The sequence below is a fragment of the Equus caballus genome, chromosome 11 (assembly GCF_041296265.1).
Source record: "Equus caballus isolate H_3958 breed thoroughbred chromosome 11, TB-T2T, whole genome shotgun sequence".
In the NCBI taxonomy this organism is placed as follows: Eukaryota; Metazoa; Chordata; class Mammalia; order Perissodactyla; family Equidae; genus Equus; species Equus caballus.
Window position 1 is genome coordinate 58,750,161 of NC_091694.1, and position 14,993 is coordinate 58,765,153.

General features: G+C 41.7%; 1 protein-coding gene across 14 annotated transcripts in view; it reads right to left on the reverse strand.

Annotated features, from left to right (window-relative positions):
- SPECC1 (sperm antigen with calponin homology and coiled-coil domains 1) overlaps positions 1 to 14,993 on the reverse strand; it is a 283,675-nt gene that overhangs the window by 255,260 nt on the left and 13,422 nt on the right. For 5 of the 14 annotated variants that reach the window (XR_011423521.1, XR_002811716.2, XM_023653591.2 and 2 more), the window contains exon 1: positions 6,450 to 6,582. The exons of 7 other annotated variants lie outside the window; for them this stretch is intronic. The gene's annotated coding sequence lies outside the window, so the exon portion shown is untranslated. Of the gene's footprint in view, positions 1 to 6,449; positions 6,695 to 14,993 lie in introns of those variants that run through there. 2 more of the 14 variants (XM_023653589.2, XM_023653598.2) reach the window with 2 other exon arrangements.

The window sequence follows — 14,993 nt, forward strand, 5'->3', positions numbered from 1 at the left end:
CAGGATATGGAATAATGCTACTATTTGGGGGAAAAAAGGAGGAATTAAGAACCTAATTCATATTTGCATAAAGAGACTCTGGAGGGATACATAAGAAATCAATAACAATGGTTACATACTTGTAGGCTGAGGGAGATGTGGGTAGATGGGGGAAGGGGTGGTGGCGAGACCTTTCACTTATGTCTTTTTAATACAGTATGATTTTTGAACACTGAACATCTTAGCTATACCAAAAATTAAATTTAAAAAGGTATAGACCTTGAAAACTAAATATATGATAAACATTTAAGAACACTCAACAGATGGGATAAGAGATGACTGGAAAAAGCTAAACACTAGACTGGCGAACTGGAAAGTCAAGCCACGGGATCTCCCAGAATGCAGCCCATAAAGATAGAAAGAACATTTGGAAGTCAAGAAATATGAAAGATAAATTGAGAAATTTTAATCCTCATTTAACAGTAATTCCAGAAGCAGAAAATAAAGAGAATTGAGGCAAGGAAATACTCAAAGAGAAACTTCTCCAGTGCCAGAGAAATATATTAATCTTTAGAATGAAAGAGACTACCAAGCACTGAGAAGGAAGAACAAAAACGATTCATCCTGAGACAAATAATGGTGAAATTTTAGAACACTAAGGGAAGAAAATTGTAAAGCTTCAGAGAAATAAACAGGTTAACGACAAAGAAATGGAAATCAGACTGCACAGACTTCTCATCAACCACACTAGACGCCAGCAGATAACGGAGAATTACCTTCAAAATTCACAAGTTTTTAACCTAGAATCCTATACTCAGTCAAGAGAATTCACGTGGAAAAGCAAAATAAAAATATATTTTTAAACATGCAAGGGCTCAGAAAGATTACCACCCACAAAATCCCTGGAGGAAAAAACACAATTTCTTAAAGATTTGTTTGAGCAAGACAAATAATGAATCCAAAAAGGAGAAAAGAGATGAAACAACCAATGATGAGCAAATAATTGGTAAAACTTATAACTGACCAGCAAATAATCGGTAAAACATCATTATTTGTGCATAATGTACAAAAACTCAAAGATCAGCAGATCTTAATATGAGGTAGAATTAAAACATGTTAAGGTTCTTTCTTGCTTTACTCATGAAGAGTTCATATATACAGATTATCTTTAAACATCAAGAGAAAAAAATGTTTAAATATGTGTAAAACTTACGGGTACCAAAGGAGCTTAATTTCACTTATCATACAGGAAAACCAAATTAAAACTACAACGTGATATCCACCAGAATGACTAAAATGGAAAAGACAGAAATTACCAAGAGTTGGCAAGGATGTGCAGCAACCACAAATTCTCCCATAGGACTTAAGTTGGTACAACGACTGCTGAAAACTGGCAGGATCTACCAAAACTGAGCATAAGCACATCCTATGAGCAAGCAATTCCACTCCTAGGTGTATCATCAACAGAAATGCACACACTCCTTCAAAGAAAGACATATGCCAGAATGTTCACAGCAGCACTGTTCATGATAGCCTAAAACTGCAAACAACCCAAATGCCAATCAAGGTAGAATGGATATCTACATTGCAGTTATAGAAACAATGGAATATATACACGAATGAGAATGGATGAACCACAACTAAACTCAAGAATATGTACAAATCTCACAAATGTAATGTTGATGGAAAGAAGCTCTATATAAAAGAGTACATACTGTATGATTCTATTGCTATAAAGTACCCAAACAGGCAAAACTAATCTATTGTCTTAGAAATGATAGTGGTTATCTTTGGTAGTGAGCTGCAGAAGGACAAATTCTGGAGTGTTGGAGAGGTGGTTTCTTGTTCTGAGTGCTGGTTATATGTGTATTCAGTTGGTCAAAATTCATCAAGCTATACACTTAAGATGTGTGTACCTCTACACATTTACGTTACACCTAAATAAAAGGTTGCCCCCAAATTTACAGGTACCTACCACAGGCAGAGTAGGAATAATATCTGTAACTTCCATGTCTTGAGAGAGATAAAAGGAACAAGAAAAACTCAGTCAATCCAAGAAAAGGTAGGAAAGGAGCAGAGGCTGGAAGGTAATAAGCATAAAAGATAGCAAACACAAAATAAGATGACGAGAGGGGCTGGCCCTGTGGCCAAGTGGTTAAGTTCGCATGCTCCGCTTCGGCAGCCCAGGGTTTCGCCAGTTTGGATCCTGGGCAGGGACGTGGCACCGTTCATCAAGCCATGCTGAGGTGGCGTCCCACATGCCACAACTAGAAGGACACACAACTAAAAATACACAACTATGTAACTATGTACTGGGGGGGGGGGGGGGAGGTTGGAGAGAAAAAGGAAAAATAAAATCTTTAAAAAAAACAAATAAATACGATGACAAAAACAGCCCCAAAAATATCAGTAATCAAAATCAACATAAATGGGTTAAAGCCTCCTATTGAAAGACTAAGATTTCATACACATTATGATTGCTACTATCAGAAAAAATCCAGAAAATATCAAGTGTTGGAGAGGATAAGGAGAAACTGGAACCTTGTACACCATTTTGGGAATGTAAAATGTTACAGTTGTGGGAAACAATATGGCAGTTCCTCAAAAAATTAAAAATAGAATTACCATATCATCTAGAAATTCCACTTCTGGGTATATACCCAAAAACATTGAAAGCAAGGTCTCAAAGAGATATTTGTATACCCATATTCAAAAAAGCATTATTCACAATAGCTAAAATATGGAAGCAACCAAGAGATGAAAGGATTAGCAAAATGTGGTAAACACATACAATGGAATACCATTCAGCCTCAAATAAACAAGAAAATTCTGACACATGCTACAAATGGAATGACCTTGAGGACATTATTCTAAGTGAAATAAGCCAGTCACAAAAAGACAAATACTATATGAGATACCTAGAAGAGGCAATTTCATAGAGACATAGAGTGGTAGTTACCAGATACGCGGGGGGGGGGGGGGGGGGGGGGGGGGGGGGGGTGGAGGATGGGTAGTTGTTGTTTAATGGGTATAGAGTTTCCGTTTTGCAAGATGAAAAAGTTCTGGAGATTGGTGGCACAACAATGTGAATACACTTAATACTAGTGAATTATTAATATAGTAAATTTTATGTTATGTGTATTTTACCACAATTGTTTAAGACAAACACTAAGTAGTAAAACAAAATCTAGCTATAAGCTAATCACAAGAGCAGAAACTAAAACAAAACACCAAAAATGGAAAATAAATGAATGGAAAAAGATATGCCAGATAAATGCTAACAAAAATAAAGCAGATGTAGCAATATTAATATCAGGCAAAATAGAATTAAAAGCAAAAATAATTAAATAAGATAGGATGACTATTTTATTCCAAAGGTACAATTTACCAAGAAAATAAAAATAATTGTGAAGCTTTAAGCATCTAAAAACATAGTTTTAAAAATACAACACAAATATATACACGTTGCTTTGGGTGGCCCTATAAGCAATATATACGTTGCAAAAACTAATAGAAATAGAACAAAAGAAACCGACTAGGAATCATAGTGGAAGTCTTGAACACAACTCTCAGAATCAATAAGTCATATTAGAATAGAAAAAATAAGTTAAGGATACAGAGAATATAAATTATAATTGACAAATGTGAGATAAATATATAACTTTGTACAGGGAAAAGTCACTAAAACTGCCAGTTCATTAGACTACAAATTAATTTTCATTTTTAATCTTCATCTTTCTTTCAGCAATATGGCAGAATAGAGATCTCAACAAAATATCTTCAAAAAATGCTAGAAAAAAATATTAAAATAACTTTGAAATCAATGGAATAGAGAAAGCTGGTGAAGCCAAAATTCAAGAATGGGCAAAATAAAGACATTTTCAGATGGTATAAAAACAGAATATGTATCATCATTGAAGAAACTTCTAAGAATGTACTTCAGGGAGAAGGGAAATGATCCAAAGAAGAGTATCTGTGATCAAGAAGGAATGAAGAGTGAAGAAAATGGTAAACACGTAGATAAATATAACAAACATTGATCTACAAAATAATAATAACACGACAATAATGTCTAATTCGAAGGACTAAAGTAAAAATAGAGCTAAGGCCAAATGGGAGAGACTGGAATGGAAGAATGAGAAGTCCTTGCCTTGTTCAGGAGGAAGGCTGACTGATTATATAAATGATCTAAGCTCTCAATTCAAGAGGCTAGAACCTGAATAAAATAAACTCAAGTTATGCGAAAAGAAACATAAAAACCAGAAATTAATGACATAGAAAAATAAAAATCAATAGGATTAATCAATAAATCCAAAAGCTGGTTCTTTGAAAAGTCTAATAAAATAAGCAAGTCTGACCAATTAAAAAAGAGAAAAGGCACAAGCCAAAGTATGAACAAGAAAGAGAACAAGCCACACATACGGAAGAGTTTATTTTCTTACAACAGAATACTATATACATTATGCTAACATATATTAAATTTCAACAATCTTAATGATTTTCCAGGAAGATATAAAGTATTAGATTGACTTTGAAGAAACAGAAAATCTGAGAAAAACCAATGATCACGGAAAAAACTGAAAAGGTAGTCAAATACTGATAGCAACTTCTTAAAAAACACACCACCAGCAGCCAGGCGCTCTCTAGTCAGTCTGCCAAACTTCAAGGCACAGACAATTCTTCTGCTCCAGAGCACAGAAAACGATGGAAAGTTTCCCAACTTAATCAGTGAGGACAACATAACCTTAATTACAAGCTCAGTCAAAAACGGGGAGGGGGGGAGGAAATACTTATAAGTATAGATACCACACTTATAAATATGGATACCAAACACTTATAAATATAGATACCAAAACCCTAAATAAAATGTTAGCTAATTGAATCTATCAAACAACCCAAAAGTGCATTTCAAATTATCCCAGGATTTTAGAGACAGAAAATTTAGCAGCCTAATCACTTATGTTAACAATTTGAAGAAGAAAACTACATGGTCATATCAATACAAGCTGTATTTTCCCCCCAAAGCATTTTGGGGAAAAAAATCAACAAGATGGAAACTAACAATATGATAGAGAATGAACTTAGTGAAAGATACACTGGGAGCATTCCCCTAAAACCTAGACAAAAATGTCCTATTTAACCTTAATAGTCAACGCTGTAGAGAGGGTGATCATTGGAAGACAAAGAAATAATTAGTACAAACATTAGAAAGAGACCTCTGTTGTTTCTTAACAGTAGATAAGACTGTCTACCTAGAACAGCCAAACAAATCAACTGAAAAACTATTAAAACTAACAGAGTTTAGTATGGAGGCTGTGCTTTAGATCTTGTTTTGGCGACCAAATTAAATCTGCTTGCCTTGCGAGTTAATTATGCAAAGCTATTTTCTGTAGAGTAAGGTATTAGGATTGACAAGCTTTTGCTCCCTCCCTCCTCCCCCATCTTAAACGTTGCAACATCTTGTTTGAAACTGAATAACAAAAATCTTCTAAAACCAAATTTGTTCCGAAGGGTTGAGTTGTGACTCCACTCCAAAACACTTTATCTCCTGCCTCCAGCTCCCGCAGTTACTGATGGATAAGCACGTCAACCAGGCCAACATAATTCTTCCGATAGAGGGCAAAGAAGAGCACCTTCACTGTGATATTTTTTTCAAACCGTATACTGCTTATTACATAAACTTACGTGAGGGCAAATGGAGCTCCCACAAAATAAAAATAAGCTATTCAGGGTCAAACTTCCTTTAAGAAAAGATAAGCACATCAAACTAATTTTATTTCGAAGGTATTTGGAAAGGAGGCTGTTCCCGTTGCACTCCTGACGGGCTCCGCATCCCCGGGCCACCCCTAAGCGTCCAAACGGTCCCCAGGGCTCACCAGGTGCACTGCGCTGTGGCACCGCCAGCCGACCCGGGAGACGCACAGCCCGCGCCCTTCCCCGGTCACCCCAGGGCAAGAGGGGAACGAGGGCTCTGTGGACGCCGAGGACGGCCAAGGGCTACGCGGTCTCCGACACCACACAGCACCCCCAGGACAGCACCAGGGAGGGCGCGGGAGGCACACAGGGGCCAGAGAGTCTCGGCCCGGCGCGCCCATGCACCTGCCCCACCACGGCGAGGGCTGGGGGCGCCTCCCAGGGCCGCAGTCGTCGGGAGTCACCCGGCCCTCCCTCCCGGAGCCCGGCGGGGAGGGGGCGGCCACCTGCCGCTGCCACCTGCGGCACCCGTCCCGCCGCTCCTGGCTGGGTGGGCAGGACAGGACAGGACCTCGGTCCGGGCCAGGGGCGGGACCCTCTGGGCGGAGGGGGACCCGGGCCACCAAGGCGACGACGGCAGCGCGTCCTCCCTCTCAGAGGGGCAGTCCTGCGCCCCTGCGCTCGGACCCCTGAACCCCCATGCTGGCTCGCCGGACCCGAGAAGACGACGCAACGGAGACGGAGAGGACCAGGCGGCCAGCGCGGCGCCTACTCACCCGCTCCACTCAGGTCCCGCGGCGCCGCCGCAGCCGCAGCAGCCGCGCTCCCGGCGCTCCCAGATGCTGAGCGAAAGGTCCCCGGGAACCGACCGGCGCCTCCCCGAACCGCCTGCAGGGGGCGGGCGCGAGCCGGCGCAGGGCTCCCTGGGAGATGTAGTCCAGAGGCCTCTGCATCTTCACCCTCGGCCGCTCTCCATCCGCCGGCCGCTGATGGTCTTTCCTCTCCCCGAGCTTCTCTTGCTTCTGTCAACAGCTTACCTCCGCCTCCGACTAATAAATGTTAGAGCGCCCCACCCGAGCCGTGCGCCCCCTCTCCTCCCTCTAGATCAGTGGTTCTCAAGATGTGGTACCCAGACCAGCAGCTTCAGCATCATCTGGGAACCTGGTAGAAATTCTCCATCCTAGCAATACTATTCAGTTTTTACTGTATTAAAAACTCTGGGTGTGGGGCCCAGAAATCTGCATTTTGCAAGCCCCTCCGGTGATTCTGAAGTACTGTACCTTCAAGTTTGAGAACAGCTGTATTACAACCCCTCTCTCCCTTGCCAAGAGACCTCATCTCGCCTATGGCATTAGCTAGACACATACCCGTGGGACTCTAGGCATACTGCTAGAGACCTAGATATATTCTGTCCCAGCCCTGACCTCCCCTCTTACTCCAACCCACATTGTCTCAATGTCCTCCAACTTCTCCTCTAGAATGCCTCTGAGACACCTGAAATTCAACAGGATCAGGATCAAACTCAGCATCTTTCCTTCCCTCAGTCTGGTTCTCCTCCATTGTGCCTTATGTCCACGGGCTGAAAAATGTCAACTGCATTTATGGACATGGAAGTCACTTAAGACCTTACTGAAAGCTGCAGGGGCAGAATGACAGGGCCTTGAGTCATCTTTGAGGGAGTGAGGATCAAATGAGAAGGAATGGAGGTGGGGAAAATACCAACTCTTGCAAGATGTGATGGGAGAGGGAAGGAGAGGTACTGGTGACCGGAGGTAGAAGTGTTGTTGAAGGGGGATTTTTTTAAAGATGTTCAAATATTTATGAAAAGAATCCAGTTGAGAGGGAGCTGCTGACTATACAGGAGAGAAAAAGCTATTTCATACTGTATGATGCCTGAAAAGACTGCATATGTGTGAAGGAGGAGGCAGAGGCCCCAGCACAAACGGAGGGCTGAGCTCAGACTAGCGGTTCTCAATCAAGCATGACTTGCTCCTTTCCCCCACCCAGGAGAGTTTGGCAAAGTCTGGAGACATTTTTGGCTGTCACAACTGGGGATGTTACTGGCATGCAGTGGGTAGAGGCCAGGTACACTGCTAAACATCCTGCAACACACACAACAGCCCCCACAGCAAAGAATCGTCCAGCCCAAAATGTCAATAGTGCTGAAGTTGAGAAACCTCGGCCTAAACAGCAACAACCTCTCTTTTTCTTCTGAAGAAAGAAAGAAAGAAGAGGGGCAAAGGTTTGGTTTGGTAGAGAAAAGTTGGAATTTTCTCTAGAAAGGAAGAGAGGAAGTTGCCTGTGAAGATGGGCAGGTGGGGGGTGTGTGTAGGTATATCAAACGCTGAACGGCGGACGGTGGGATCTAAGCTGAGTAAAAAGAGAAGTAAAGGAGGGAGAGAGCTGAACGGTTGGGAGAAAGTAGTGGGTTCAACAGACTGGGAGTCTTGATGAGGATCAGAGATTTATTGATCTTACTGGAGTAATTGAAAAACTAAGCTGGAGAGGAGCTTCTGGTAAGAGAACAGAGATGGTCACTGAGGACCAGGTCGGGATGTGAGGATGGATGGCTAATGTGGAGTAGGCCACCTAGTACCCTTATGTTGATTGTGCAGTGCCCAGGGCAGCCCTGGTGGAGAAGTGGAGTGAATGGAGAGGCCAAAGTCACACACACGGATGTGGAGACCACCCATACACGTGGCAGGACACTTTTTGCGTCACTGTGAGTGATGTCTTCAGTGAATAAGAAAGTAGAGAGACATCAGGAAGGGGAGAGGGTGGTAAAGTTAAATGATTGAAACCTTAAAGAAGCAGGACTTTGGACAAGAGTGGAGGGGAGGTGTGGTCTGGCCCTTTAGAGAACAGGACGCTCAGGTCTCCTCAGGGAGGTCTGTGTTTCAGTCAAGGCAGAAGTAGAGAAGTGGAACCACTCCGAGTGCTTGAGGATGGAGGGGACTTTGCAGGTTGTGGGGCAGAAGTTACAGAGGATTCTAGGTCAGGACAGGAAGGGTTGGGAGGTGGGCTGCGGAGGGGTGAGGGAGGAGGGGGAGGGGTGCAGAGAGGGGAGCTGTGGAGAGCTAGATCAGGAGCAAGAAACACAGAGCACAGGGGCCGTGGGGGTGGGGGAGTGTTCTATGTTTCAGAAGTTGACTGATGAAAACTGCAGTGAAAATGAGGACTGAGCCTCAAGATCAGAGAATTTGCCTCACTGCACAGGGAGGGGGCCGAGGAGACATCCATCCTGGGCCCTGCAGCCTCAGCAGCCCTGAGAGAGCAGATTTCCTAACACTGGAATAGTGAGTCTTAGTTGTAATAAATGCCTAATAAAAAAATCTAATTGATTCCTGGAATAAACTTACATGTCATGTTTTCTTTTTTTTAACACGCAGCTTGATTCTGTTTGTTAATACATTATTTCTTTAGGATTTTTATGTTGATATTCAAAAGTGAGAATGGGCCATAGTTTTCTTTTTGAATGTCTACCATTGTTTCGTTTTCAGAATCAATGTTATGCTCAGATCATAAAAAATTTGGAAGCTTTTGAGCCAGCCCTGATGGCCTAGTGGTTAAAGTTTTGCTCATTCCCCTTCAGCAACCCAGCCCTGGTTGCTGGGTGCAGAACCACACCACCTGTCTGTCAGTAGCTGTGCTGTGGTGGTGGCTCCTATAAAAGAACTAGAAGGACTTACAACTAGAATATACAACTAGGTACTAGAACTTTAGGGAAGAAAAAAAACCCAGCTTCCTTGTTTAAAGGAATGTGTCTTTGTTGGGCTCTTGGAGGGGGGAAATTTGGAAGCCTTTATTCTTTCCTTTTACTCTGGAACATGTAGCATGAAAATTTTCTGTTCTTTGAGGTCTGATCGTTATCCAGTTGAAAATGTCTGGGCCTGATGCTTTCTGTGGGGAGAGTAACTCTTTGACAACCTTCTTTATTTCTTCTGTGGTAATTTCACCACTTAGATTTTTTTAACTTTTAGAATTAATTTTGATAAATTATATTTTCCTTAAAATAAATTATCTAGTTCATCCAGGTTTTCAAGTGTATTTGCATAAAGTTGAGAAAAGCAGTCTTTTGTGAACTTTTTAATTTCCCCCTAATTTCTTATTTTGTCTATTTTTTGCTTTATTGATTGTTACTGTTTTAAATTGTATTTTTCTTTTCAAAGAACCAGCTGTCAGATTTATTTTTCAGTTCTACCATGTTTGTTGTTGTTTCCTAATTAATTAATTTCTGCTTTTATCTTTTTTTCTTTTTTTAGATTTTATTTTTTTCCTTTTTCTCCCCAAAGCCCCCCGGTACATAGCTGTATATTCTTCGTTGTGGGTCCTTCTAGTTGTGGCATGTGGGACACTGCCTCAGCGTGGTTTGATGAGCAGTGCCATGTCCGCACCCAGGATTCGAACCAACAAAACACTGGGCTGCCTGCAGCGGAGCGCGTGAACTTAACCACTCGGCCACGGGGCCAGCCCCAATTTCTGCTTTTATCTTTATTAATTCCTTTTTCCTGCATTCTTTTGGGTTATTTTTGTACTTTTTTTCTAACTTCTTGAGTTGGATGCTTAGCTTTTCAATTCTTTTTGTAAATGTGAGTATTTAAGGTTAAGACTCGGCCTTTAGATATAGATATGTACTACTTTAGCTATAGCCCATAATTTCTGATAGATAGTATCTCCATTACTGTTATTTTGTAGCTATTCTAAAATTTTGGTTCTGACTTGTCTCTGATGTCGTGTTTCTAGATTTGAAGAGAGAGTGTGAGAGTTTTAAAACTTCCAAGCGTTAGGGTCTTTTGTTTCTGATTTTCTTATAAATGTTTAGTTTTATCTCATTGTGATCAGAGATCAATGTTGTCTGAACTACTTTGTATTTTTGAAATATTTGAGTTTGTCTTTTTCTTTGTGGCCCAAAATAGGGTCAATTTTTGTGACTTTTGTAGGCTCTCGAGGGGAATGCATATTCTGTGTTTAGCCTACAGATTCGGAAATGTGTCAATGAGCTATAGCTTATTTATTACGCCATGTAGGTCTTCTGTGTCCTTACATGTATTTTGACCTGATGTGGTCCAAGAGAAGTAAATTGAATTTATTACTGTTGTGTTTTTATTTCTCTGGAGTCCTGCATTATAAATGATGATGCTATATTATTTGTTCCCAAATATCCCTCTTATATTCCTGTACATTGTCCCTCTTCATTATAAAATGACCTTTCTTGTCTCATTTAATGTTTCTGCCCTTTGCCTGAATTCACAGCTGTCTGACACTGTGACAAGCCTGCTGAGCTGTTTGCGTTGGTCCAATATGCCTTTGCCCGTCTATTGTCATCTTTTCTGAGCCTTTGTTTTAGGTAAATCCCTTGAATGGAGCACCAGCTTTTGCTTTGTGATTCAGTCTGCAGGTCTTTTTTTCTTGGAGTAGAGGAGTTTAGCCCTATTCGTGTGACAGTTATGTTATTTCATGCTATGTTTTCATAGCCTTTTTAGTTCTTTTTTTACTCTTGCCTTACGTGCTTTGTGTTTGCTTTGCTGTGTTTTAGGCGTGTTTCTCCTGGCCATTTGGAAGGTTTGTATTTTCCTTCAAGCAGTTGCCTTTATATTCATAATCTGTACAATACTCTCAGTCCTCTATTTCTTCAGACTCTTTTGCTGACTCCCTGTTCTGAACGATGATAATATAGTGCTTTTCCTCTTTTTTCTTGACATCTTCTCCTTCTCTGTACCCAATGTCAAACAATTTTATCTTTCTTTAGTTTCCTTCTTTTCTATTAAATATTTTTATACATACTTCTATACTTGATTTTTTAGCAGCTTTCCATGTGGTATTTCGACCCCTGGCTGTAAAACGAAATCAGTGTTCCTAAACATCCCTTTTTTTCTCTCCCTTCTCACCCCAGTTTTTGTTAATCAGACCACTTCCACGTAACTGGGTTTGTAAAATCAGACATTCTGCTCTGTAACCGTAATCCCCACATTCGTTTTTGTCCTAGTCCTACAGTTAAACAGATTCAGAATTCCTACTAGCTGTTTCACCCAGTGTTTCCCCCAGCCCTTTTGTGGTAGATCACATCTTGTGATCTTATCCTGTGAAGATCTTGAATCAGTAGTTTCTTCAAGAAGAATTTATGGAAGTGATATTCTCCGAGTTTTTCGTGTTCAAAAATACTTGTTGCCTTTATCCTGAAAAACAGAGTGTAAAATTCTAGGGTAGTACTTTATCTCTGGAGGAATGTGTGGCGATCGCTTCATTGTCTTCTAGGCTTGAATGTTGCTGGAGTGAAGTCTGAAACCAGCCTGATTTCTTCTTCCTTATAAGTGACTTAACTATTTTGTCGCCCCAAGAATTATTTCTTTGTCTATGAAATTTGTAAACTTCCCTGTTGCACATTTTTGAATGATCACTCTGGACTGATGTTTCCTGGGACACGATGGATTGGCTCTATGGATTCAAATCTTCTTTTTATCTGATCATTTTCTTAAGTTAAATCTTCAAAGATTTGTTCTAATATGTAATTTCAGTCTACTTCTGGGGTGCATAAGCACCCTATTCCCACTGTTCCTAGAGAGGGCTTTGCACATTAAGGTCTGCCCTCACGTTGGGAGTAAATTTGGCTGGCTCTTCCTGAGACATCCAGCTTCTCCTGTTTGATTGCGAGTGCTTCTGTCAACCCTCCACCTGTCTTATGGTTTGGCATTTCACCTGTCTCCCAGCTTTAATAAAAATAGTGCTTATGTTTGTGTCTCACCCTCCTTGTTACTCTTGGGTAATTTCTGAGAGAAGAGTGGGAAATTCCAACTTTATTTCACCATATCTAAGCCAGACCCATTTTCAATCCTTTGTCCAGGCTGTTCTATTATTTTCATTTCTCCTATGTTAGGTGACCATATCATCAACATCTAAACAGGATACTATGAGAGTGAAAGAGGGTGATACTAACATGATGCTGGGACTAGCATTGTAAAGTGGGATTATCTCTGGGGAAGCAGGTGGTATGGTCATCCTACCTGTGCCGTGCTTATCTTTTTTTTGTCTTGGCGAGGAGGATTGTGGCTGAGCTAACATCTGTGCCAATCTTCCTCTATTTTGTGGGATGCCACCACAGTACCGCTCAGTGAGTGGTATGCAGGTCCACGCCCAGGGTTCAGAACCACGAACCCGGGGCCGTGTGGAAGCAGAACATCAAATTTAACCACTACCCCACAGGGCCAGCCCCCAAAGGTGCTTATCTTTTGATTGTTGAGTTTGGAGTTCCTAATTGTTTACTAAACGAGAGTTGTCTTAGCTCAGTTCCCGTGTCCTCTCACCTCCCTGAATGGGCCGCTTCAGGGAAACTGTAAGTGACCCTTAGCCAGGGATCGGCGGCAGCTTTTCTTAGCATCCTTTCAGGAGCCAGGAATCCCACCTCAGGCTCTACTGCTGCATTTCTTTTGAGGCAGTTTTTTTTCCTAGTACCCACAGAGACACCCCCCCACCCCCGCCTTCTCTGCCTGATTCCAGACATGGTGTCCAGCCGTCCAAAGGCTTCAGGCTTACGCCTCACTCTGTGTTTCTGCCCCTCCTCTAGTCTGTGGAGATACATTCCATGTCTTTGAGTCTGGTTGTATCTTTAACATTTGTTCTTTTTACATTTCTCTGCTATATTTAGGGGATGAGTTTACAGTACTATATTAAATAGAAACATCTGTATGATTTCTACTTTGGGAGATATTCCATTCATAAATATTAAGCCACAAAAACAAAATCTCAAAAAGATTCCAAAAAACAACAATCACACAGACCATACTCACTTAATCTCAATACAATAAAATTAGAAATTAACCACAACACGCTGTTATAAATTACTCAAGTCAGGGAGGAAAGAGGAAATCAACACCAAAAGTACAAACTCTCTAGAAATAAATTTCAACATGAGAATTATAAAGCAGACCCTGTGGGAGGTTGACAAAAGACGATTCAGAAGAAAATGCGTCAGCTTATGTGGATTTATTTGAAAATAAGTTTGAAAACACCCTAAAAATAAAGGAATCAAGTTTTCAACTCTAGAAACTAGAAGAATGTAAGTGGAAGGAAATGATTAATGAAAGTAAAGGCAGAAGGTAAAGGGGGGGCCCCACAATGTTTGACCTGGTCAATTAGAATTTTGGTTCTGTGAAAAGACCAATTAAGAGAGCAAATGTTGGCAAGCTCAGGCATGCACCCAGTCAGAGGAGCATTCCTGAGAAAGACACCTCACCCAGCTGACCCTCTCACTTCCAAATCCATGGCCAGGCAGCCCTCAGCACTTCCTAGGAATCCTTCTGTATTTCTGTTCACCTCTCTCTCTCCAGAAAAGCTGTTTCTTACTTTGTCCTCTTTCCTCAAACCTCCAACACTTCCTTCCCCATCCTCATCCTCAGCTGTGACCTTGACAAGAAACCAGAAGCATTTTAGGGTGAACCTCCACTATCCTGCACAACCACACTGCCCATCTCCATACACCTGTGACCACACACAGCATCCCCTCCTGGCAGGATGGATGAACGGTCCTGTCTTCTAGCCAAAGCCTGTCCTCTGAGCGCTCCAGACCCCACCACCTGTTGATGTCTCGAAGACAGCTCCCTAGCACTTCTTCCTCGCTCTGCTGTCTGCACTGAATGATTCCCAGCAACGTATAAACTTAATGATATATCTCCCATCTGATAGTCTCTTAATCTCATTCCTGCCCTTGGCTACCGATCTATTTGTTTCTTTCTATTCCCAGAAAAATTCCTGAAGAGAGTTGTCTACGTGTGCTGACACTGTGTCTCTCCTCCCACTCTCTTGTGAACGCTCTCCACTCAGACTTTTGTCCCAGTCACTCCATGAAACCACTCCTGTCAAGGTCACCAAAGACCTCTCCACGACTACCTCCAGTACTCAGTTTTCAGTTCGGAATTCTGCTGGAACTTTCAGCGGCATCTGACCCAGCCGATCACTCCCTCCTCTTAGAAAAACTTTTCTCAGCACGTACTTTTGATTTTCCTGCTACTTCTGGCTGCACTTTCTCAATCTCTTTTGCTGGTTCTTCCTCATCTTCCTGACTGCTTTGACCTTGGAGTGCCCCAGAGAGAAGTCCTTAGACGGTCTCCCTATCTACACTCACTCCCTGCGTGAGCTCATTTCATCTCAGGGCTTAAGTGCCATCGATATACTGAGGACTCCCACATTTTTATCTCTTGCTGGGAGTTCTTTGAACTCCATACTCATATATCCAAGTGCAATGATTAGCATCTCAAATGCAATATGCTCCAAAGTAAACTCCTATTTTTCTCATCAAACTTGCTTCCCCTGAAGTCTTTCACATC